The 25,492-nt window shown below is 48.4% G+C and overlaps 1 long non-coding RNA gene across 1 annotated transcript in view; it reads right to left on the bottom strand.

Annotated features, from left to right (window-relative positions):
* Window positions 1-9,851: 9,851 nt before the first annotated feature.
* Window positions 9,852-25,492, bottom strand: part of LOC144370882 (uncharacterized) — a 42,772-nt gene continuing 27,131 nt past the window's right edge. Inside the window, exons 2-3 of the long non-coding RNA XR_013430947.1 lie at window positions 12,692-12,858; window positions 9,852-10,732 (exon numbers count right to left, since the gene is read on the bottom strand). This is a non-coding gene — a long non-coding RNA (uncharacterized LOC144370882). The remainder of the gene's footprint in view (window positions 10,733-12,691; window positions 12,859-25,492) is intronic.

Below are 25,492 nucleotides of genomic sequence, written 5' to 3' on the forward strand. Positions count from 1 at the left end.
GCTCAGGGATCCTAGGACTGAAACAGGGATGAGTCCACACTCGGGTGTACTCTCCTGGGTGCTGAAGCCTGGACCTTGGTGCGAGGCAGGCTGGGATCTTGATTCTGTGGATCAGCGGGGACAGAAAGAGTATGGAACCTGCAGGAACAGGGCTCTGGGGGCTGCTGGGATGGCTTCCAGTGTGGAGGGCTCTGCAGGCAACAGGAGCATGGTCCTGCAGGGACTCATGAGAAGCAGTGGAAGCCACTAGAATTGGACTCCTAAAGGTCAGGAGCCGGGAGCATCTATCCTCCAGCCAGCCTCCACTGGCTGAGCATTGCCCTGGGGGACTAATGCCCCACGTGGGCCAGATTTTCCTATTTATTCTTGATTCTCAACCATACGTGACCTTGATTCTGCAGAGACTGCCCCTCCCAGAGCTAGCCAATCCCTAGATGGCAAAGGACTTCCCTACAGTTGTGCCTTTGATATACAAACCAGTCCAGAGCCCACCCTTTAACTATCTATTTTATCAAGCTCTCACGCACCAAGCCAGTATTGCCCCTGCCCTAAGCCACCTAGGGCCAGGTGCCAGGCCACAGGAGAACACCCCCCATAGACACCCAGAACCCTCCCAAATTATTCAAACCATCTAATCCTAAACTAACCCAGTGTGCCTACCTGCCTTGCCCATTCCCCCCATGAAATCCCCAGGAGGGGCTCTAGGTCCTACTCTGCTCTCTTCCTCTTCTGTCCATCTGACCAGCCCTGTGCTTCCCCCAGGTGGCCCTACGCAGGGTGCCACATGGCCTATTTCCAGGGATCTTCTTCCTTCCTGACCATCATTTCTGCATCTGGATGTCTCCCATACCTGATTACAGTAAACACTAGGTTCTTTTTAACACACATCCCAAACTGCCAGAGTCACGTGGCCAAGAGGGCACCCCCACCCCCTGCCACACAACGGAGAAGGCCCTGAAGCAGAAAGCCAACAGGCACCGGGTGCTCCTGTGAAGTAGATGGTGTAAGAGCCAGGTGAGTCTGAGCTGCCAGTGGAACTCACCACCACGCACCATAGCTGGGGCTGGAATCACAGCTGGCCAAGCTGTGACGAGCAGGGACCAGGGGCATCTGCTGCATCCCGGGTGCTCGTTCACTTGCCTTTCCCTTGATCCCCCAGTGCCTGGCACACTGCTGCCTTAGTGCAGGGACTTAGTAATGACCTGCTGAGTTAGGAAAGTAGTGAGTGGCTGAATGAATGAATATTCTAAGGCTGAGCTCCAAAGGACAATGACACACAGTCCAAGATGAGACAATCAAAGGGTCCTTGTCCATTAGGCCCAGTCCATTCCAACCAGCAATCCAAGACATTTATGAACGATCCACAAACAGCCCAATCGCGAAGGCGCCAGGCCTGATCAGAGCCGGGTCAGGTAGCAAAGCTGTCCGCTCTTTGGGGAAACTGAGGCAGAAAGTCAAAGAAGTTAATGGGAAGCTGGGTCTTCCCTCCTCCAACGGCTTGCATTTTAAAAAGACTGCCCCCTGGCCCCAGGGGAAAATCAAGTTGGGTAGGCACAAAAATACCAGGCAAGACCAGAGTAACAATTCCCAAAAGCAAAGAAAATCCATCAACTTCCTGTCCTAGACTTCAGAATGTTCCTGATTCGTATTCCAAAATGGCTACCCCAAGCAAGTGGCAGAAGTCTGTCACACCTGAGGAGGATCTTCCACGCCATCATGGTGAAAGTGTATATTGCCAATCACTTCCAGCAGATGGCAGCAAAGAGACTCATGCTAAGAAAACCAGTACACTACAAAAATTTTCCCAAAAATGGAAGAGTCTCTAGGAGGGAAGGATTCTGCCTAATGTGTTTAAATATGTTGTGTGACCTAGTGACAAATTTTTCTTCTTCCTTAGTGAGGTTTTCTCAGGCTCAGAAGCCCCCCAGACTTCCAGTGCATAAACCAAGAGAAAAGGCAGACAGATCTGAGGGAGGAAGCTGGGGTGGTGGTAAGGCAGGTAGGGAACAAGATTGCTTCTCTGAGTCTCTGTAGTGGCCGCTCTAGCTTCATTGGTGCAGTAAGCACTGGTTGAAGTGCTGGGCACAGTGGGAGGGAGTAGAGGATATATATGACCAAGATTGAGTCTGTTTGCCCCATGTCATGTGGGAAGAGGACCAGCTTTGTATTGGGGTGGATATGGGTTCAAATACAGCTTCTACTGCTCAGAACACAGCTAGTGATATTCCCTTCTCAGGCCTCAGTGCCTTCATCTGCCTAATGGGGATAATACCACCTACTTTAAAGAACGTTTTTTAAAAGCTAAAAGATAATATAAGTAAAGTGCTTAGAGCAGAGACTGGAACAGAGAAGGAGCTGGAGTCAGAGGAAGAGATTACTGCTTTGTTTTCCTTTATAGACATCATGGAGCTCACAGTTTAACTGCTAGAATGGCTTGTATACTATATATACTTAGTTTACTTTGGACTAGGTAAAAGAAAATACTATAATTATTTCACAATGTCACAGAGTGGCATAGAATATAATAAGAAATTCTTAGGCCCAGTGCAGTGTGGCACCCCCATGCTGGGGCTACTCTCTCAGGTTATGGGGAAAAAAAAGAGTAATCCATTCATCCAACATCCTGGCTTCTCTGAGGGCTGCCTGGGGAGTTGGTTTCTGTCTTGCCTGACTTAAGCTCTGGTAGGAATGGCAGAATAGGAAGCCACTGAAAACCGACAAGTTCCATGGACTTCAGAATGGGAGAGATTCTGCAATTCCACAGGAAGAACCAGAGGGAGAGACTGTGTTCCTGAAAAGTAACAGGTGGAATTAGAGAATTTGACATGTTAAAAGCACATGTATCAGTTCAGAGAAAACAACCCCAGAAAACATTTGAGAGGTCCCAAAATGTCCAGCTAAGCTGATTGGTAAAATTTTCCTGGTCACATAGCCAATCCATAAAGACCAGGAGAGGTGGTTGTTTTCTTCAAATGCCCAAATCACAAAAGCTGAGAAGGCACACAAATAAACAGGAAAACATGGCCCAATCAAATGAACAAAATCTCCTGGAGCCAACCCCAAGGAAATTCAGATTGTTGAACTTTCTGATGAAGAATTCCAAATGACCATGTTAAAGATCCTCAATAAGCTAAAAGAAAACAAACAAAGACAATTGAATGAAATCAGGAAAAGTATGCTAGAACAAAATGAGAATATCAACAAAAAGAAACTAAAGAACCAAACAGAAATTCTGGAGCTGAAAAATACACTAACTGGATTGAAAATTTCACTAAAGTTGTTCAATAACAGATTTGCTTGGGCACAGAAAGAATCGTCTAACTTGAAGACAGTTCATTTGAAATCACTGAGTCAGAAAAAAGAAGGAAGAAAACTGAACAGAGTCTAAGGGACATATGACACATTACCAAGCATACCAATATATGCATTATGGAAATCCTAGAACCAGGAGAGAGAGAGAAAGGGGCAGAGACCTTATCTGAAGAAATAATGACCAACAACTTCCCAAATCCGACGAAAGGACATACACATCCAAGTTCAGCGTTTTAGTCAGCTTTTTCACTGCTGTGACTAAAGGACCCAACCAGCAGGACTGCAGAGGAGGAAGAGTTTATTTGAGAGCTCATGGTTTCCGAGGTCTCAATCCATAGACAGCTGGCTCCATTCCTCAGGGCTCCAGGTAAAAAGGAACAACATGGCAGAAGAGTGTGGCATAGGGAAGCCACTTATGTGGTGGTGATCAGGAACAGAGAGAGTCTCCACTCACCAGATACAAATATATACCCAAAGCCTCGCCCCCCAATTCCCACCTCCTCCAGCCACACCCTACCACTTCAGTGGCCACACAGTTAATCCCTATCAGGGGATTAAATCACTGATTGTGTTAAGACTCAACCCAATCAGTTCTTCTCTGAACCTTTTTGCATCGTCTCCCACATGAGCTTTTGGGGGACACTGCGCATCCAAACCGTAACACTCAGTTAACTAGGATAAACCCAGAAACCCACACCAAGACACATTTTTATCAAACTGTCAGGAGTCAAAGATAAAGAATCTTGAAAGCAGCAGGGAAAAAAAAGTGGTTCATCACATACAAAGAAGCTTTTTAAGATTATCAGCAGATTTCTCAGCAGTCACTTTACAGGCTATGAGGCGGTGAGATGATGAACTGAAAATGCTTTAAGAAAAATGGTCACTAAGAATAGTGTGTCTGCAAAACTATTCTTCAAAACTGAGGCGTTAATGAAATTTATCAAACCGTGTTTTTATGCATGCACAGGTATGCCACAATGAAACCCACTGTTCTGCATAATGAATATGTACCAATAAAAGGGGAAATAAAATTTTCCCAGATAAACAAAAACTTAGGGGTTTCATTACCACTACAGCTGCCCTTCAAGAAAGGCTTGAAGGCCACAGAAAGTCTTTCAAATTGAAACAAAGGACACCAGACAGAAACGTAATGTCTTGTAAAAACATGAAGACATTTGCTGTTCATGAATTGGAAGGCTTAACATTGCTAAGATACCAACACTACAGATCAATGCAATTCCTGTCAAGATCCCAATCCCAACAGCAAATTCCATCTTAAAACTTGTATGGAATTCAAAGGGACCCAAAATAGCCAAAGCATTTTTTTAAAAAGAACAATAGCATCACATTTCCTGACTTCAAAATGTCTTATAAAGCTGCAGTAGTGTGTGATATTGGCATAAAGACAAAATACAGACCAATGGAATATAATAGAGAGCCCAGAGATAAACCCTCAAACACATGATCAAATGATCTTTGATAAGGGTGTCAAATCAATCAGTAGGGACAGTCTCTTCAACCAATTACGTTGGTTAAACTGGATATCCACATGCAAAAGAATGAAGTTGGATTCATAGTGTATTGGACTGAATTGTGTTCTCCCATAATACGTATGTTGAAGCTCTCACCCCAAATGTTGAAGCCCTAACTCCCCGTTTCCCCAATTGGAGACAGGTGTTTAAAGAGGTAAATAAGGTTAAAACAGGTCATAGAGTAGAGCCCTAATCTACTGGAACTGCTATCCACATACCCAGAATATCTTCTCTGCACTCCCCTGCTCTGTCCAGCACATAGACAGAGAAAAGGCCATGTGACGACACAGTAGGGAGGAGTCTGAAACTCAGGTGCCAAACTAGTGGCACCTTCATCTTGGACTTCCAGCCTCCAGAGCTGTGAGAAAATAAACCTGCTGTTGTTGGTCACCCTGTCTGTATTATTGTGGTGGCAGCCTGGGAAGCTAATACTCTTGTCTTACACTATATAGAAAAATTAACTTCAATGGATTGAAGAGCCAACCTAGAAAGTCTGAGACCCCAAACTATAAAATTCCAATAAGGAAACAGAAGGAAAAATTCTTAACACTGAATCCAGCAATGATTTCCTGGATGTGACACCAAGATCACAGGCCACAAAAGAGAGAGAGAGAGAGAGAGAGAGAGAGAGAGAGAGAGAAAGAGAAATGGGATTACATCAAACTTTAAAATGTTGTGCATCAACAAATCCACAGAGTAAAAGGGCAAAAAAAATGGAATAGGAGAAAATATTCAATAATCACTTATCTAATAAGATATTGAGATCCATAATATGGGGGAAGGAAATTCTATAAATCAACAACCAAAAAAATCAAATAACCTGATTTTTAAATTTTTTTTATTTTTTAGTTGTTGATAGACCTTTATTTATTTATTTTTTATTTATATGTGGTGCTGAGAATTGAACCTAGTGCCTCGCACATGCTAGGCAAGTATACTACTGCTGAGTCACAGCCCCAACAATAACCTGATTTTTTAAATGAGCAAATGACTTGAATAAATTTTCTCCAAAGATGATAAAAAAAAAAAAGTGGTCAATAAGCATATTAAGAGATGTTCAGGGCTGGGGCTGGAGTTCAGTGGCAGAGCGCTTGCCTAGCATGTGTGAGGCACTGGGTTCAATTCTCAACACCGAGCATCAATAAATAAAATAAAGGTCCATTGACAACTTAAAAAATTTAAAGAAAAAGAGATGTTCAGCATAACACTAATCACCAAAGAAATGCACATCAATACTACAATGAGATATCGCCTCATACCCAGTAAGATGACTACTATTTAAAAAAAAAAAAAAAGCAGAAATTAGGTAGTGTTGGCAAGAATCAGAGAAATTGAAACCCTCGTACGATGTCAGTGGGATTGTAAAATGGTGCGATCACTACGGAAAACAGTGTGGCAGTTCCTCAAAAAAAATTAAAAATAGAACTACCATCTGATCCAGCAATCCTGCTTCTAGCTACTTATCCAAGAGAATTGAAAGCAAAGTCTCAAAGAGATATGCGCACATCCATGTTTATAGCATCGCTATGCACAACAGACACGAGGTGGAAGCAACACAAATGCCCGTCAACAGACGAATGGTTAAACAAAATGTGGAGCATACATACAGAGGAATATTATTCAGCCTTAAGAAGGAAGGAAATTCTGTCACAGGATACAACATGGATGAGCCTTGAGCACATTATACCAAGTGAAATAAGGCAGACCCACAAGGGTACAGCTGACCCAGTCTGCTGTCCAACAGAGTGAATGTACTTCACACTGCAGAGCTAGACACTCGGCAGTGGTTAAGATGGTAACATTTCTGTCGTGTGGGATTGCCTAACCACAATTTTAAAAGTGAGAGAGAGAGAGAGAGAGAGAGATCACTGAATCCACCAGTCCTCACCCTCTGATCCAATGCTGCCCTCCGAGAACCTTTGACCAAATCACTGTCCCCCCTGACCTCTCAGTGGCTCTCCATGGCTAAAGCCCAACATCCAATGGCCCATCAGGTTGCCTACGTAGGAACTTCTTCCAGACTCATCTCAGCCATGCTGCACAGCTCACCCTCTACTACAACCAAACGGAACCTCTGACCCCGCCCCACAAGGGGCAGATGCCTGACCTTGGTCTTGGGCTGTGCTGCATGTGAAGAACCACACCTGCTTCCAGCAAGTGAAGGAGTTCAAATCTCCACCCACACCTTTCCAAGACCCTAAAGAGCTTCCAAGTCATAACTGCCCCCCCCAGCTAACACTTCCTAGGATCCCCTTCCTGTGTTCCCCACCCTGCAGCTTCTGGGGACTTCGCGATCCTGACTCTCAGCTCTTTCCCCAATACCCATACCCGCTGACCGCGCCAGACATTGTAGATCCTACAGCCTTTCACCCTCTCCCTCCACTTCTGTCCCTCTTTTCTCTTTGTTCTTCATAATAAAGCTGTGAAATCCCCTGGAAAGACCCAGCTCTCCTTACAACCCTCAAGAGAGGCAGACCCAGCAGGGCCAGAGGAAGTCTCTTTAGCATGGACAAGAGCAGCTCTCAAAAATCCATTTCCCCACTGTCTTCACGGTGACAGCCTGCCCTGGGCCTTCCAGCTCATCCAGACCACTTCCAGGGCAAGTGACGGTCCCCTCCCTTGGTTTCCCTTGGTTTCCCCCATCTCAGGTTGTCTCACGCTCACCCAGATTGAGAACTGATTTCCCTGGAGATGGGAGTGTGATGTGGGCCAGCAGCATCCTGTTCTTGGCCACACCCTCAGTATGTGTATGTGTGTGTATATATATATATATATATATATATATATATATATATATATATATATAAAATAAATAAATACACACACACACACACACACACGGTGAATTGGAATTGAGTGTGGACCGATTGAAATAAGACCAAACTCATTTTAAAAATCAAAGCAGGGCAGGAAAGTAAAGTGACTCAGGGCTAGAATGCTAGTCACCCAGCTTGGGGCAAAGAAGGGTGATCTTCTGCCCGGGTGCGGCAGTCCGGCTGCAGCAAAATTACCGGGGGGTGACGAGCAAATTGTGTAGATTGATACAGCAGGAGTGGGAGCTGTTTATTGTAGGACAGGAACAGTATATATACATTCCACACCGCTTATCTTAATTAACATAAACTAGATACAGCAGTCAACCAATAAGGAATCTCCACACTTAATGGCTCGCTGGCGCCACTTCACAAACCACCCCCCCTGGCAAAATGCCAGGCACCATCCTGACTTGTTTGTAGACTCTAACACCCGGGTGTGGCAGGAGTTTTCAGCTAGATTCTTAGCACCAGCCAGTGCCAAGCAATCCAATGGACCGGCTTCTCCCACTCTTTATCTGAGCTGGTAGGGAAATATCCATCTTTCCTGTCATAAATCAGAACACTGGGGTGGTAGCTTAGGGAAAAAAAGAAAAAGGAAAGAGAAAAGAAAAGAAACAACCACCAAGAAAAAGATCCTTTCCTTATGAGGTAGGAGAGACTCTTTCTCCTCCTCTGCACTAGTCCCTCTTCTTGGAATGGACCCCTTCCCAAGGCCTCAGTAACAGGAGACATTGGGTCAAGGCAGCAAAGAAAACAGACGCTCATCACAGACATCTGAAGGAAGATCAGCTTTGGTCAGGTTAAAGGGCCAACCAAGCCTGTTCCCCGTCATTGTCCTACCGAGAAGAACAAGACCTACCCCAGAGGCCAACCTGAGGAAGAAAGGGACCCACAGGGTCAGAAGATCAAGGCATCCTAGAGCAGGAGAAGCAAGACAGACAATCCAAAGGAGAGAAGTGTCCATAAACAAGTGGCCACCAGAGGCAGGGTCACATGGGGTCATGGGCCTTAGAGCCAAGATCAGAAGACCCACGCTGGAAGATGGTTGAACACGGAGGATAGAACTATTTTATATTCCTCTCAGCTCTGTGTGTGTGTGCCTGAACTTCTAACAGGAAATACAGTTAATAATGGGGTGTTCCACCCGTCCTGTCTCCTGACAAGACTGCGGTACTGGGGCTGCATTTGTATTGATGAAGGGAGCCCATTACAGAGCCTCTCTGTGGGCCGTGGGCTGACCCTCTCACCATACTGGGCTTAGTAGAACAGCAGATTGTGTTTTCCAACGACCACCATCACCCTCTCTCCAAAGCCTCTTCTACAATGTAGCCTTCACCTCCTCCCATCGAGAGGCTGGCCTCCATCTCCTCGCCTTGGATCTAAGTCGGCACACCGTTGCGTTGACAATGGAAGACAGTAGAAGTGGCACCATGTGGCTTCCAAGGCTGGGTCACTAAAGGCCATGCAACTTTCTTTCACTTTATTCCCTGCCGTGTAAGAAGTTCAAGAGATTATTTGGGAGGAAGTCCAGCCACATGGAGAAGTCACATGTAGGTGGTCCAGTTGTCATCCCAGCCCAGATGGAAGCCCTATGAATGGAGGAATGAGCCAATGAATGAATGAATGAATGTGTCTTAGGTGATTTCAGGCCCCATCATCCTGTCCCTAGATTCAGAGTCTTCCCAACTGAGGCACCAGATATCACAGAGAAGAAGCCAAAGGTCCCCATTGCATTATCTGAATTCTTGACCCATACAATCTCTAAGCACAATTAAACTATTGTTTGAAGCTTCTAAGTGTTACTGTGATATGGTGAACAGCAATACTGACCGGAAAAGGGATGTGCTACGTAAATCAAAAGGCTGGAAAAGCACCTTGCTATTATTAGAACAAACAAAGCTCAAATTCAAGTTCACTCCAGCCAGTTGCTTGACCTCTCAGAGCCTCGGTTTCCTTGCCTGAAAAGTGGGGACAGCACCTCCCTCTTTGTGAGGATACAAGGAGCTGTCATAATTATCACCATAAACTCTGAGAAAGATGGGGTCCATGCTGATGTGACAACCTGTTTTAATGACACCCCACAAAAACTTATAGATGATAAAATCCATTCAGTCATTTACAACATATTGACCCAGTTCCATGGGTGATCAGAATTCTATAGTTTTCCAGAGTAAATGAAGAATGAGGGGCATTGTCCTGATGAAGATATTGCTGATATTTAATTTATCTTTTTATGTGGTTACATTGATTGGTCATTTTTTAAATAAATATTCACAGATAAACTGAAGAAATAAACATGATATAAAGTTTTTCCAAAATGGTCATTGAATTTGTGCCTCATGTCAACAAAAGGGCTGCAGCTACTGGCGTTTGAAAACACCACTGTGAGTCTGTTTCAAATGGCGAGGAAAGATGGGGGTCCCCACCCTGCCCAGGTGGCATCCAGAGGAAGGACTGTGGTACAGGAGGGGGATGCAGACTAAGAAAACAGGGGAGGAAGAAATGGGACCCTCAGATGTCCCACCCAGCAGACAAGGCCTGAGTGAGGCCATGTCCCATTTGCATCAGGCATGAAGGGTCAGGGAGCACATCCGGGAATCTGAGAGGCAGGATTGAGGAGGACCCTACAGGGCTCAGGGACAGACTCGCCACCAAAACCCTCAACCACACACAGGGGTTTAGAGTTTGAAACGGTAGAGCTGGTCCCCATGTTGAGAACTGGAGCTCAGACGTGGAGCCTCAAGTGAATTTCTACTCCCTTGCTCCCCTCTGCCTTGAGGCTCATCTATTGTCAGTGGCTGCTCCTCTGGCCTCAGGCCATCTCACCTCCTGCCTGAGAGGAAGAGGCTGTAGGCCCTGAATGGATAGAACAGCCCGTGGAACTCAGCCTGTGGAACTCAGCCTGTGGCTGCAGTCCAGCTCCACATCCTGCCCTCTGCCAAGCCCGGGCCTCTTCACCTCCACCTGCAGGCTTACCCTGGCCTCCCATTCTTAGGACTGTCCTTGACGCACCTCCAGCCTCACTTTGAGATGCTCAACTTCCAGTCTCCATGGCAATGATGTCAATCTTCCCTTTGGGAGAGGAGAAGAGAAGAGAAAAATGAATGGAAACTTGGACTAATGGAGCCCTGGAATGTACCTGGCAAGGTGTGTGGGGCTTGCTTCCTTCCTGCTGAAGACTGTCCCTACACAGGAAGTCTAAGCTCAGGGGGACCATGAGTCTGGACAAGAGCCCAAGTGACAAATTCGAACACCAACCCAAAGCATTCTGCTGACTCCTGCATTTTACACAGCGTATCTTAGGCGAGCGGAGCACTCAGGGAAGGGGGCCCTGGGGGGTGGGTAGCTGTGAGAGTGTTGGATGAGAGCACCCAACATGGCCACCATATTCCTAGGAGAACCCAGGACCTTACATCCGTGAAAGCCAACAAGGAGCATAGGGGCAGAGGGAACAGGGAGGATGCTGTAAAAGGTCAGAGGGGACTCAGGTGAGATACACCTCCAGGTGAGGTTTTAATCAGCAGACAAGGCCAAAAGGACAGGTAAATTAGGGGTGGCTGCAAACATGCCAGCCGGTACACAGTCGCACTCGGGAGATTGATGTGGCATGTTCAAGTCCAAAGGTTTACACAAGGGGGCTGTTCCAACAAAGGCTGGTGGGGCTGGAGGAGAACCTTCCTTCATCTCTTTGCAATCTGGTTACTGAGCACCTGCCCAGTGCGCAGTGGAGAGCAGCACCTGGGGAGCAGGGGCAGCCCACAGGGAATGGAGGGCAGGAGTGTTAGGAACACAGAGGGCTGGGCAAGTCTTGGTTTCCTCCGCTCCCCCTAGACAGGGTTATCCCCCCACCCCAGGATGCAATCATTCTTCGGAGGATCTGGCCCTGCAGTCATGAAGCAGGTAGAAAATCTGTTTCCTTTAATAAATAAAATAAAATCTCCTTGCCCCATCCTGGCCTCCAGGCTGATTCTGGTAATACAAAGCCAAGCGGGCTTTGTCGGTGCGTATGCTTTAATAAACAAGAACCACTTCCCCAGCTTCATGTTAAACAGAAATCACTTCTTCAGGATGGCTCTTTGGTATGTTTGGAAAACAAAAATCTGCAAATAGAAGTAACCTTGATGCTCCCCTCGAGAATGGGAACAGTTCCACTGGAAACAGAGTCCAGTGGAATGAAGCTGGTCCACCCTGTGGCTCCTAAATGAGACTTGTGATCCCAGAGTCACCTCCCACAAATCACACCATCAAGGAAATGGTCACTTCCCCAAAGGCACGACAGGGTCCCCTTGGAAACTGACCATAGAGAATCCCACTCTCCTTTGGGTCCTGGCTGTTCCGGGGTCTTTGAGCTGGTCCCTCTAAGACCTGCAGGTGCTGGAGCCCAGCCTGTGCCAACGTTTGTTGTGATTGTTTTTTAACTAGGTAAATGATATCTCAGAGGCAGATGTGGAAAAAATGAGCTGTTCTGCCTCAGCGCGGCTTGTCGCAAAGATGAGGCCTTTGTTCTTTTCAAAATACTCCAACATCCCAGAGGGATGAAAAATAATAATAATAATCCCCCCTCGACTGATTGACTGGGAGCAGTTTGGAAGTAAGAGCAGTGACCACTGACTGGCCACACACTTCATAAAGGATGCAGTCCCAGCACTGTACCTCTAAAGGGGGCCACACGAGCTCCTGCTCACTAAGGATCAAGGTCAAAGCTGTCCTCAGGGAGAGGTGTCAGGTGGGATAGCATCCAGGGCCTCCCAGCCCAACACACGCTGAGTGGAGTCAGTTACAGGATATGGGTCTGGGGCAGGTCTAATTTCCTGATGCTGCCCAAGACAGTTTCCACCCCAGGTGCTCAGCACACTGTTAGACAGCATGAGGAGCTCACTTTAGGAAGAGAAAGCAGCCTGGTAGGGATGGGAGGGACAGAGGTCTATGTCCCCATAAGCAGGCGAGGGGATCACTCTGTACAACAGGTACTTTTTGTTATCCTTCTTCTGGCGTAAGAGGAGGAACAGTGGTGAGCTTCCAGGAACTTACCTGGTTTCAAAGCAGCTGCAGCGCATCCTCAGGCTGGCAAAAGTCACACACTATCAACGCAGGTGATGACTCAGGGTCAGCATGACTCTCACAGGCTGCTGGAGGGGTTGGGGAGCTTCAGGGGTTACCATTAGCATCTCCACTCTGAACAGCAGCTTCCACTGAAACTGAGAATAACATCACTTGACTGCTGCTCAGGGTGTCCCAGAGACCCCTGCACACGTGTGCACAAAGGCCCCTGCAGAAGGACGCACGCTGTAGCACTGCTTAGGACAGCAAAGAAAAATTGAAAATAACCTGCCTGTCCATTAATGGAATAGACTTTTTAAAACATCGGGAGCACAGCAGTTAAAAGCAGTGAATGAGAATTGGCAGTTTGGACATAGGCTTACAAATCACATTGTCCAGCGAAAGAAAGCAAGTTATACAATGATATGAATAGCATAATTCCATTTATAAGAGGGAAATATGCATGGGGATGTTATTATTTCCTATGGATATGTGAGTGCATGTGAAAGCCTTTTCTTTTTCTTTTCCCCCCCTCAGGACTAAATACATCAAAATCATTATAGAGTATTTTACTGGAGAAAAGAGAAGGGATTAGGATTTAGAGAGATGGAGACCTGAGATTTGTCTGTTGTATTCTAAATTTTCTCACAGGGTAAAGGAGCTCTGTTGTCGTATAATACCTGTGTAATCAGGGGCAACTATGATAAATTTGACAGTGGAAATAGAAGAATGGCTTTTTTTTTTTTTTACTTGATGCTCTTCGGAATGTTCTAAGTTTTATTTTAAAATAGCCAGAGGAATTGTTCAATCCACTCTTGATGGTGTCCACTGGGTAACTGGCCATAGAAGAGCTGTGATGGTGAAAAACTCCTTTGAAGACAGAAAAGGAGTAACATTAGGGGGAGGTCCAGAATGGCTCTGTGTCCCGAGACGATGACAACTGTTCGTTAGCAACCTGGCCACCACTGAGGAAAATCTCCACTCAGTGGAAAATGTATTTTAATAGTGATGGAGACTAATCAAAACCAGCTTCAACTCTGAAGTGTATTAAGGACCCAATTAATAACTTTGATTCAAGCAATTGCTTAAAATTGGAATCTGCTAAGTGAGAACGAGGCATTCATTAGTACCATGACGTGTTACCTGGCAGGAGCAGGGAGTCCTGGGGTGGAGGAAGAGGCAAGGTGAGGGTTCGTTTTTTGCCTCCTAGGAACTTCCTTCTGCAGGGTGGGGAGGCTGCTGGGGGCACTATCCCACACCTGCAGAGGCCGCCTCTGGTTGAAGCCCGTGGCTCCCAGCCCCGGGACCCAGTTTTGTTTTACTTTTTCACTGCATCTTTTAGTGCAGAGGCTTGTTGGAGGGGCAACCCACAGGGGTCAGAAATGAACCCAAGTGGCCAGTCATGCCTCCAATCCTCTCTTCTCTCGGCTGCTCAGCCCCAGGCCCACTCCCCAATTTCCACCAGGGAAAGACAATGGAAAACAGAGCCACCCTCAGCAGGCACTGACTGCATGAAATGCTAGAGTTGCTCTGTCCAGAAAACTCCAACGTGGCTCCTTGGATGTCACCAGAAATTCTAGCATATGGTGCTCACCTCTCCACACTGGCAGCGACATCCCCTCCAACCACAGATGGAAAATGGGGGACCAGCCATGGCAGTGTGAGGGGCTGGGAGTAGAGGCTTCTCTGGGCGCCATGGGAATGCCAGGCCAGGTGGAAGAAGGCCTCACAGGGCACGTTTCCTGTTTTCTAAAATGAGGATGGTCACAATGCACAGCCCAGAGCAGGTCACAGTGAAGATCAGACATGAGCAGTCCACCTCACATGTCAAGTGGCACACTTAGTCCCTCCATAGTGGCAGTGGGGACTTTGAGCCCAGGTGAACTGGCACCAGGTGAATTTCAAACTTGCTGCGATGCAGGAGGGAAAGGGCAGGACTAAGTCAGGTGGGTTTGAGTTTTAAATCTGGCTCAGACTTCCACCCACCGCCTTGGTGACCTTGAACTTAAACCTCCTGCCCATTATTTCTTCATCCATAAATCAAGTATAATCACCCCTCTACAGGGAGGGGAAGAAGGACTCAGAATGCAGAAAGCCTGGGGCAATGCCACCAATAGAGAGCTGGGGCCTGTCACCCTCTCCTCTGCCAAGTGCCATAAGTTTATCAGGACAAGGATGACAGTGGAAGAGGCTCCCCAGGGTGAGCACCAGGCAGCCCTCCCTCTGCCCCTCTGCTGGCAGGCAGGTGCCTGTGGCAGAGGTGATAGCAGCAGGAGCAGCTGCCAGATGGCTTGTCTTCAGAGGACAGTCAAGGGGGCGCAGATGCCACATGGCCACTGACGTGGCACCATGGGCAGCAGCGGAGTCAAGGGACTTTCATGGGAAAGGGGTCTGTCCTTCTGCCCCTCTAGTCACCCCCCTCCCCCCTACAGTCTCTTTCCCAAGGAAGGAAGCCCTGGTCATCTGAGAGTTCAGCCCTGAAGTGTCCTTGGTAGCAGGCAGCTCTGCATGTTAGAGTCCTGGGCTCACTGTCCTGTACTTCCTGCATCCAGGAAGAGGCAGGGTGAGGGTGGCCATCCTGTTTTGCAGACGTGACCATGCTGGAGACACCGGGAGGACATAGGAAACTTTCTTCAGGCCTCATGGCCACACAGCCTCCCGGTCGCCGCCACATGCTTGCCCAGCTCCTAACAAGCCTGCGACTCGCTTCCCTTTGGCTGCCATTCCTAGACGTGTCCCTCTCTTGGGAAAAATCTCAGGACAGCTGTCAAAGGAACTCCTCCTGCTAGTGGTGCCTTAAACAAGGCCTCAGCCTGTGTCCCAGGCCACAGTGGAGGAGCCAGGGACAGGGGAGGGACGGGGAGCTGGGCTCCTGGCCGTGTTCCAGGTCCACAGCAGCGGATGCTTTCTGGGCTGTCTCGTCACATATCCACTCTCCACCGCTCCACCCGCACTGGGGCCAGGAAGCCCCTGTCGCCTAACACATGCGAAGGTGATCTGGTTGGCCCCTGTCTCCCACTAGATTAGAGGGTCTCCTGCCAGACATTACTGCCTGGTGGGCCTAGGAGAGACACCCAGAAAGGGGGAGAGGGTGGGGTCGGTAGAGCTGACCGCAGTGGGTGGTAACGGTGGCGACAGATGTCCCCAGGGGAGATGTGGAGCCAGGATGGCCCCTTAGAGTTGTCCTAAATTGAGGCCAGGGGGGCAGGACTTTATAACTGCCCCCCACACCAGCATCCCATCACTGGCTATCGGAGTGGGCTTATGCTTGGGTGAGGTAGCTCCTTTTGACCAGAGGCCGTTGCCACTGAGGGCTGTAGCTAGGACATATTCCAGCAAGTCCCAAAGCCAGGGTGTGAGCAGAAGCCATGGGGTCCACTCCAGAGGGGAGAACCTGCTGGCCAAGGTAGGCAGAGGATGGAACCTGGTGACCGGGATAGGGCTGCCTCCTTGTCACTTTCAGTCCCAGCTGATTGGCTCTTGGTCCTCCACACACCCACAGGCTTGCCTCCCTGTCCCCAGGCCCTTGAGACCTGAGTGAGCTGGCCTGTCCCCCACAGAGAAGCTAACAGAGACATCAAAGCCACAGCTTTCCACTTTCAAGCAGCTTTGAAAAGCATTTCGGAGATGGCTGTGTCTGGAAGATGAAAAGCCTCCTACGGAAGCATCGGAGGGTCTTGAGCATCAGATACAGGGTGGGTGGGCTCAGGGATACGGAAGAGTGGAGCGCTTTTGTAATATCAGGCCGTGGAATAGAAAAGCCGGAAACGGGAACATACAGAATAGAAATATGTGCTGAGTCTAAGCAGTAAAATCTCCGTTCCCAAGTCTCTAAAGCCACAGTGGGAGACACAGCTCCCCAACTGGTGTCAGGGAAGGTAACAGACTTCCAAGAGGATGTTAAAGACCCTCTTGATTCACTTGATCATTCATGCAGAAAGGATTCATGAGCAGCCACTCAGTGCCAGACACTGCTAGGATCCCGGGGACAAAGGGAACAGGGCAGACCTGGCCATGACTCAAGATCGTGGGGGATCCAGACAGAGAGGAGGATGAAATGTGCTGATACAGGGAACCACGGGGACCAGGGGACTCAGAAGGTGTCACTGAGGACTTCTGGAAAAGACAAAGCCACAACTGAACCTCAGAGGAGGAGTGGATCCGGTAAGCAGGAGTGAGAAGAAGACAATAAAGAAGGGAATAGGATTGGGTCACTCAAGGCCTTGAAGACCAGTCAGGAAAGTGTAGGACTGATCAGGGCAATGAGGAGCCATGGAAGGATATTGAGTAGGAGCATGACAGAATCCCGTGTGATCATATTAAGAGAAGGAGTCCTCAGGAGTGGACCCAGTGACTTTATAAAAGGGGATTCAGAGGGCTGCCTTCTCTTCCACCCTCCACCTTCCACCTTATAAGGAGGACCCAGCCTCCTTGGAAGGACACAGCAAGAAGGCACCATCCCAGAAACAGAAGCAGAGCCCTCTCCAGACACTGGATTCACTGGTACCTTGATCTTGGACTTACCATCTTCCAGAACTGTGACTCTGAGCCTTTCTGCTGTGCTTTTCTGCTGTTTATAAACCACCCATCCAAAGTATTCGTTATGGAGCACAGATGAACCGAGATGAGACCTTTCTTCCAAGCAAGAGGAGAATGGGAGGGGAACCATGGATGTTGGGCTCATACAGGTGCTGGACACCTTGAAAATAGATCTTGTCATCCTCAAATACCTGGCAGGTATCGTGAGCCCTGTTCCAGTTGCTTGCCAATTTGTCCAAGGCCACTGAGCTGGTCAAGAGCAAGACTGGGTCCTTTCCAAGACTTTGCAAGATTCCTGCCTAAGAATTTTCCAACCCAGTTCTCCCGGTCCCCCAAGGAATGACAAGTGTCACATCCATCAAAACATCTTCTTCAGTCTACTCACGGGAGCCCACAGGTGTCATCTCAGTCCCCTGCACAGTCACACTTACTAGTCTCACAGTCTCCTCAAACGAGGCTGCAGTGTGCTCAATGCGCTGGGCCGGGGACAAAAAGGGAAACGTCACCGTGGCCATCACAGTGATGTCCTCTGAGCTCACACAAGCCAGCTCCCTCCTGGCTCCTTCGGGTCCCATGACCTCCCAGCAACACCACCTGTAGTCCTTACAGCTCAGCCTAGACAACTTCTGGATGAGAGGCAACCCCAGGATGATGTTTCCTTGGGGCAAGGAAAAGGAATCAAAGTGGTAGATGGACTTGCATCATCTGGGGGGGAACTGGGATGGACCAGTGCCTCACGACTCCACAGACCGGGGAATCAGGCACAGACCCTGGGATGGAGAAGAAGGCCCCTCAGTGCCAGGGGGGCCTTAACCCAAGCAGTCTCATGGCACATGCTGCTGCTCTACCCATGAGAGTTTCCATGTTGCCCGTTGTGATGACCTTCTCCTTATGCCTGCAAAGCCACCGGGTTAAGGCCAAAAGGCAGAACCGTCTGGTCAGCATAAGGAAGCTGATCGAGAGAGAAGATGAGAGGATAAGGAAGGCTGACTCGCCTTTCAAATTAGCTACTTTGATTGGGATGCGAATCTACTGATCATGCATGCACGGGGGAACCCGGGGGAGCCTAGTATCCTTCCATCGAGGTCACCAGCATGGTGTATGTGTGTCTTAGAACATAATGGGCCAGACCTTTCTGCACAGAAGGACTAGAGAAGCAAAGATAGTCTGGTCCATGAAGGGCCGCGGGATGCAGAAAACACAGCATCGTGATGTGAACAGCATCTTCTCTTGTTGTTCTTATTTATATTTTATTATGACTTTATTGAATCTTTTCTTGTAGGTCAACCCTAATCCTTTGGGGAATAAAGCAAAGCAAAATAAATAAATGCTTTGAATTAAAGGCGTAGGAGGGACAGCATTCCAGGGACATGCTGGAACGTGGGTAATCAGAGGGAGTTTGTAGGTAGACGCTCACATCCGTGAGAGGTAGCAGCAGCACCTCTGATCTAAACGTAGCTAAACTCACTTAACGCCCACTAGACAAGTTCACATATTCAGTCCATCACCAGGCAGCCCAGGCTTTTGGGAACCATCACTGTATCATAGAGCAAGGCAGGGGGAGCCAAGGAATGCTTCAGGTCTCTGTTGCCAGATCACAGTCTTCAAATTCTCATCCTACTTCTTCCTGACGTCTGACTCTGGACTTGCCTCTTAATTTCTTAGAAGAAATGAAGAGATCAGTATAGCACCTGCCTGAACAAAGCAGGTGTGTGAGCTCAGACCCAGAAAGTCTGAGAATGTGGACCCAGCAAATATCAGTCCTAGGAAACGGACCTGACCCCACGGAGACTCGGAAGCAAGAATGACATAAGAGCTGGAGGGCAGGAAGGAGGCTCAGTAGGTGGGCTGCAGGCTGGCTGCCCAGGGGAAGGTTAACTAGCTTACCTGAGTAGCAACACAGTGCCCCGCTAAGGTACCTAAACCTGAGCTCTGGGTGTTGGATCTCTCCTGCCTTAGTGACATGTGGGCCACCCATTCTTTCTGCAGGTTGAAAAATAAGCCAAACAGACCAAGGAGCTCACTTTGCACAGAGAGATAACTCAAAGCAATGTGCATGAACACGTGTGTGTGTGTGTGTGTGTGTGTGTGTGTGTGTGTCTGTGATCTGAATGTTAAGTAAATACTTGGAGCAAATGGGGGCTGGGGTTGTGGCTCAGCGGTAGAGCACTTGCCTAGCACATGCGAGGCCCTGGGTTCGATTCTCAGCACCACATAAAAATAAATAAAATAAAGATTAAAAAAAATACTCGGAGCAAATGAACAAGAGAATTCTTGGATGGATCTCAGCAACAGAGATCCTGGAATTTCTGCTCCTTTCTTGGATTTAAAGAACTGAAATCAGGCCCAGGCCAGAGAGGGAGGCACTCCTGGCTTTAGTGAAACACACAGCATACTCTCCATAAATGCCTACTGAGTGAATGAATGGGTGGAGAAATGGACAGACAGGTTGGAAATCTTGCTTTTATTATTCAAAGCAGCCTCCTGGCCTGTGAGTTAGAGGTGCTGGTGATTTTCATCAGCTGAAGCTACTCTCGCTAGAGGGTTAATATGGAACTTCAGTAGAAGATGTGGACTTCCAGGCCAGGAAGCTCTGAGGCCAACATTACCAGGATCTCATTATAAGCATTTGTAATTATGAATTAAATCTTGAAGGGAAACCAGGGTGGCAGAGCAGGGGTAGGAAAGCGCTGGCTTGCTGTTCAGGGCCTAGATGGGATGAACTCTCTTGCTCCACTGGTTCCCTGGTCCCTTCCTGAACATTCAGAGTTCCCACTTCCTCATATCCTCCATGCCCAAGGAGCACCCTCCCTCACTCCACCAGGAGTAAAAACTGCTTCAGCCTGCTGCAAACTCACCTTTTTGACAGTGCACAATTATTAAGCACCTACTGTGTGCCCAACCCTGTGCTAAGCACTTTGCATGCACTATCTCATTTGCTCGTCTTAGCAATCCCTGAGAAGGAGTCTCAGCCCTGTTTACAAATGGAGAAACTGAGGTTCAGAGAGGCCCAAGGTCGTACCACGGGAAGAGTCAGAGGCAGGATGTCCAAAGCCTGTGCCCTCCACCTCTATAGTCATCCTGGATGAGCATCAGGATTTTTGCCACATTTACATGACTGGACTGTTGTTGGCTTCATATTTTTCTTTAAACTGATTCCTTTTATTTTCAACTTAAATAAATGTATTTGAAGGAAGTAAAAAATAGCATCAATAGTAAGCAGAAAAGAAAACAGTGAGCTAAATTGCCCTCGATACTGTCGCCTGCTCAAGGCGCCTGCCTCAGTCCTTCGTGCTCTGCATTCAAGAGCAGGGAAGAGCCGCAGGGCTCCTGGGCACCAATTGCCTCCTTCACCTGCACAGGATGCTGGAGCTCTCAGGGACCGTCTCTCACTCAGGGACCCAGCACTGTAAATATTGTATCTGGGTCCATGGTAACATCCCCTGCAACGCATCCACCCTTAGTGACATGTGGGCCACCCATGGAAAACAGTGCCTCATACTATCCTGAAACTCACCCACTCCCAGAGTTCAGACCTGCTCAATGGTCAGATTCTCCTTCAGAGTGACCCCAAGTCCTAAGCCCCCAGACAGTGCCCACACACACACCTAAAAGTCACACCTGTGTCTCCACCCATCCCAATGGTATGACCATCAGTGGAAGGACCCAAACCAGAAAGGGAAGAGTTATTCCTACATCCTCTTTCATCCCAACATCTTACTCTCGGCAGCTGCAATGTTCCCTGAAAAGTACCAGGCAGCTGGGCAGCCATGAATCAGATATATCTGCCATCGCCACTCTGTGGACCCCTCAGTGCAGTGACAGGTAAATAATGGCAGTGTGTCCCAGACAGTTCAGACTAGGGCTAGGATGTGGCTTTGGAGGACAGACAGGGATATAATTGCTTAACTTAGGTAAAGGGGATTGGGGGACTTCTGGAGGAGGTGATGTGTCCCCTCTTGACTGAGGTCAAGAAAATGTCTCTCCATCGCCACACCTGATTCTCTATACAGGGCTGTGGGTGACTCGGGGCTGCCTGGCCCCTGTTCACGGATGAGGAAGTAAAGACCCACAGGTTTCAGTAACACAACGTCACACTGGCTCCTCAGGTGAAGCTCCCAAGAGTCCCCTTTCTCAAATGGACACTCAGCAAATGCTCCACCCTGAATGCAAGAGTCACTTCTTGTCCTTCTTTATCTCTCTCCCCCACAGTCCTCTGGTTCCTGCAGCCCCAAGCCCAAGTCCCTGCCCATCACAGGCCCTTCATAAAATGAAGGGTGGAGAAGGGTGAGTGTTAATAGGAGAAGCAGGAGGCAGCAAGAGAGCACAGTTCTTGGTTCCCTTCTCTCTGGGGACAAAAAGCCTGCCCTCTGGGGCAGTCACAAAGCAGGATCCAGAAGCCCAGAATTCAAGGATGGAGTGGGGACTCTTCTGGAGGTTTTTCCTGGGAAAGATAATTTTAAAGTTTGCTTTTCTTGTTTAAGAGGGAGGCAGATCAATGAGCAGGGGCCCAGACCCTGAATCTAGAGATCATCCTTCATAAACACTGCCCACTCTTCCAGGTCAGTCACCTGCCACTGGGTCCCCCTTCCAGCCCCTCTGTCAAAATCCAGGATGGAAAAGACACCCTTGTCTTAAGGATTTTCTGGAGCCTTATGCTGTGGAAGAGAAACCCTTTACTGAGAACCCTGGCTCCCCCTACTGGCCATGAAGGGCAGGGGCCCTGCGCAGAGATGCAATTCTAAACCAGAAAGGTGTCTGGCCAGAGAAGGTCAAGTCCCAGGAGCCAGGACAGCCTGGGCACTGCTCCTGGGCCAAGCCCCAGGCTGAGACAGCCCTCAGCAGGCAGCAGGGTTGAAGGCCAGGTCTGTGCAGGGCCCTGGAGGCCCGTGGAATTTTCATTAGCTCAGAGTCTGAATGTTTATGAAGCTTCTTTTTTCCCGGAAGGACTTTGGTTTTTTTAAAACCAATGTTTTAAATATGATCTTGGAGCTGGAATTAATAACGCTGTTATTGACACTATGTGGGCTTTAAAAGTGCCCCTAAAAGCCTTTCCCCCCAGTTTCCCATATCTAAATAATTGATAGTTTTTAATAGCTATTTGTTGAGTCGGTGGCAGCCATCTATTAAGGCACTTATCAGGGTTCTCAGCCTCCTTTTGCCTTGGAGATAAGGGGGGAAGTTTGCCGGTTTTCAGTAATAACGGCGTTTCTAAGGCAATCTCGGTGCTATTCACTGGCCCAGGCCTCCCACAACCCCACAGGCAGGGAGAGAAATATAGTCATGACCCAGCACAAACCGCCCCTTGTCCTCTGAGGCAGTCTGCCTCATTCCCCCTGGTCAAGGAGCCACACAGGATGGGTAATGAGGCAGGATCTCGTGACTCCTGCAGGATGGGGCAGAGGGGACATCTTAGTGGCAGACAGCAGGGCAGCGGGAACAACCCATGACTGTTCCTCGGGGGGAAACTGCCTTTGAAGTTTCAGCCTCTTAACTGCCTGCACAGCCCTGAAGCCCTGCAGGAGGAGGATGTTCTTTTAACTAGAGCAGCAACTGGAGATTCTTACCTAAAAAAAAAAGCACAAATAACTCTCCTGGGGAGAGGCCCTCCCGGGGACCCTATTGTTGTGGCAGATTGCAGAGGGGGCACCCAGACTCTGGAAATGGAGTTTCCCTAGAAAACAGCTCCCATATCTGTGCCATGTGCTAAGAAGCTTTGGGGATGACTTCAGCGGACATTCCCAGACGCCACACTGGGAGAGTGGAGTCATGTGCCAAGGGCTTTCCTTCCATGCATCTTGGCACGTAAGACCCCATGTGAAACCTCAGCAAGGGCTATTATCCCTGTTGGGGAGAAGAGGAGGCCGTGGCTTAGAGAGATTAAGGGGTTTAGTCAAGAGCAAAGTTTCAGAGGCAGAGGCGAATCCACATCTGTCTGACCACACAAAATGCCAAGATGCCAACCGGGCTTGTCTCCTCACCCCCTACCCCCACCTCCAAGGTCCCTGGGCTGCCACTGAATGCCCTGAAGTCTCAGGCTTCTAACCCAGCCTCACCACGGTCATCCCAGCACCATCTCCAGGGTCAAGGCAGAACTACATCTGTCCTGGTCAGACACTCCGGGTCCCACACCACCATCTGAAGGGCACGATGGGCCTTTCCATTAAAGTCACTCATTTGCCCCTTTTAGAGAGGACTATTTCTGCATTCCTCATGACACCTGTAGTTTTTTGGTTCTTGGTTTGTGTTTGTTTGTTTGTTACTTTGTGGCCAGTGACCTCTCAGCAGCATCCCTGGGTAAAGGATTAGATGCAGATGTCCCTCTAGCCTTTACCTTCTGCTGGGGGCCAGGCCTTTGTCAGCTCTCAGCTGGACCAGCTGCTAGAAGACGAATATCCTGCAGACCTCATTGTAAAGCCGCTCACCCCCATCCCTGCTCTTCACAACGGTCACAGATGGGTCCCTAGCACTGGCTGCCACGCCCTCCCCTGCTTCAAGTCCCAGTACTTTCAGAGCAAAACCTAAGGCTCTTACTTGACAGACCAGGTGTCTCATGATCTCACCTTGCCAACCTCTCCAGACTCACCCTCTAGCGCCCCCTCCTACCACTGGTCAGGCCAGACCCCACGCTCTTCTCTGCATACGTTGTACCTTGTCATGTCTGGACACAAGCACATGCCCTTTCCTCGCTCTGATGTGCCTTCCTTTCCAGGCAGTGACGACCTGGGTAAATGGCATCTGACTTGCAAGCCCTGGCCCAACTGCTCCCCCGAGAAGGCTTCCTGCAACCCTCCCTAAGCAGGGAAGGCACCTTCTCTCTAGGGCTCCTCCTGGACACCTAGTGTCTCCATCTGCTGTATGTACACACCTCACCACTTCCTAGTCTGACACCTCGAGGGTACGCATGTCCTTTGGTGTATAGGCCTCCGGTGAGCAGTACAGTGCTTGATGAAGGACTGTGTTCTGGGAACCTAATGAGGCCCTGGCATGGGTGACACCAAGAATTTGCAGTGAGCGAGCAAACAGGAACAGGGCTCTGCAATTCTCCCCACAAAGATACGAGAGGACCTGGATGAAGCTAGCGATGACGAAGGTGGCAATAGAGCTGCCCGTGGAATCGAAGACTATCATGACTGTGCCAGTGACTGTAGGTGGGTCACCTGATCTTTCTCAAATCCTCAGTTTCCTCATCAGCAAAATGGACTTGAAAAGCAACAGCTGCCAATCTATAGCAGCACCCCCCACACACAAAAAAAAAAAAACACACACACACACAATGAGACAACACAGGTCCTCGTGAGAGAGTCGCTGGTATTTGGCCTGACATTCAGATAGCTCCCATGAGGTGGGTCAGCCTAAGGAGCTCAGTGCTGAACGCCTACATGAAGCTGAGCATTTAGGAATGAGGGACATTGTGGGTGGGTGGATGGAGAGGTGAGGACATCCAACCTACTTGGAAAAAAAGACAAAGGACATTGTGGGTGGGTGGATGGAGAGGTGAGGACATCCAACCTACTTGGAAAAAAAGACAAAGGGAGTGGCCCTCCGGAGCTCCTACTCTATTCTGCACATCATGGAAGCACACTGTGTTCTCTCATGTCACACTGCTGGGGATTGTCTGTAACCAAAAGTGAGGGGGGCTGCTGATTTCTTCTCACCAGTGACACCTTTAAGAAAATTCAGAAACAAGATGTAGGTGCAGGGCAAACTATATAAAAGGACTCTGTAGAGAACTCCTAGAATCAACAAAAAACAAAAAACAAAAAAATAAAAGTCAACCAACCCAACTTTTTTAAGTGGGTAAAAGATTTAAAGGGAAACATCACAAAAGAAAATATATGAACGACTTGGAAAACCTGTGAAAAATAGGCTCAAGATGATTCGATATCACAGAAATGAAAAATAAAACCAAAAATGAGATATAACACAATACTTGGCCCCTAGAGTGACTGAAATTTAAAAAAAAGACTGACATCTCCAAGTGTGGGCGAGGATGTGGACCAACTTGAATGCTCTCACACTGCTAGTGAGTGTGTAAAGTGGCCCTACCACTTTAGAAAACCTTTGTCAATTGCAAAGTCAACCACACACCTGCCGGTGGCCCACCAATTCCACTCCAACATCAACCAAACATCAATGAGGACGGGTCCACACGCAGCTTTGTACATGAATGAACACTCATAGACACGTTCTTCCTCGGAGTCCAAGATGGCAGTTGACCCAAATATCTATCCGTAAGCAAGGAAATAAACA

The sequence above is a fragment of the Ictidomys tridecemlineatus genome, chromosome 15 (genome assembly GCF_052094955.1).
Source record: "Ictidomys tridecemlineatus isolate mIctTri1 chromosome 15, mIctTri1.hap1, whole genome shotgun sequence".
Lineage (NCBI taxonomy): Eukaryota > Metazoa > Chordata > Mammalia > Rodentia > Sciuridae > Ictidomys > Ictidomys tridecemlineatus.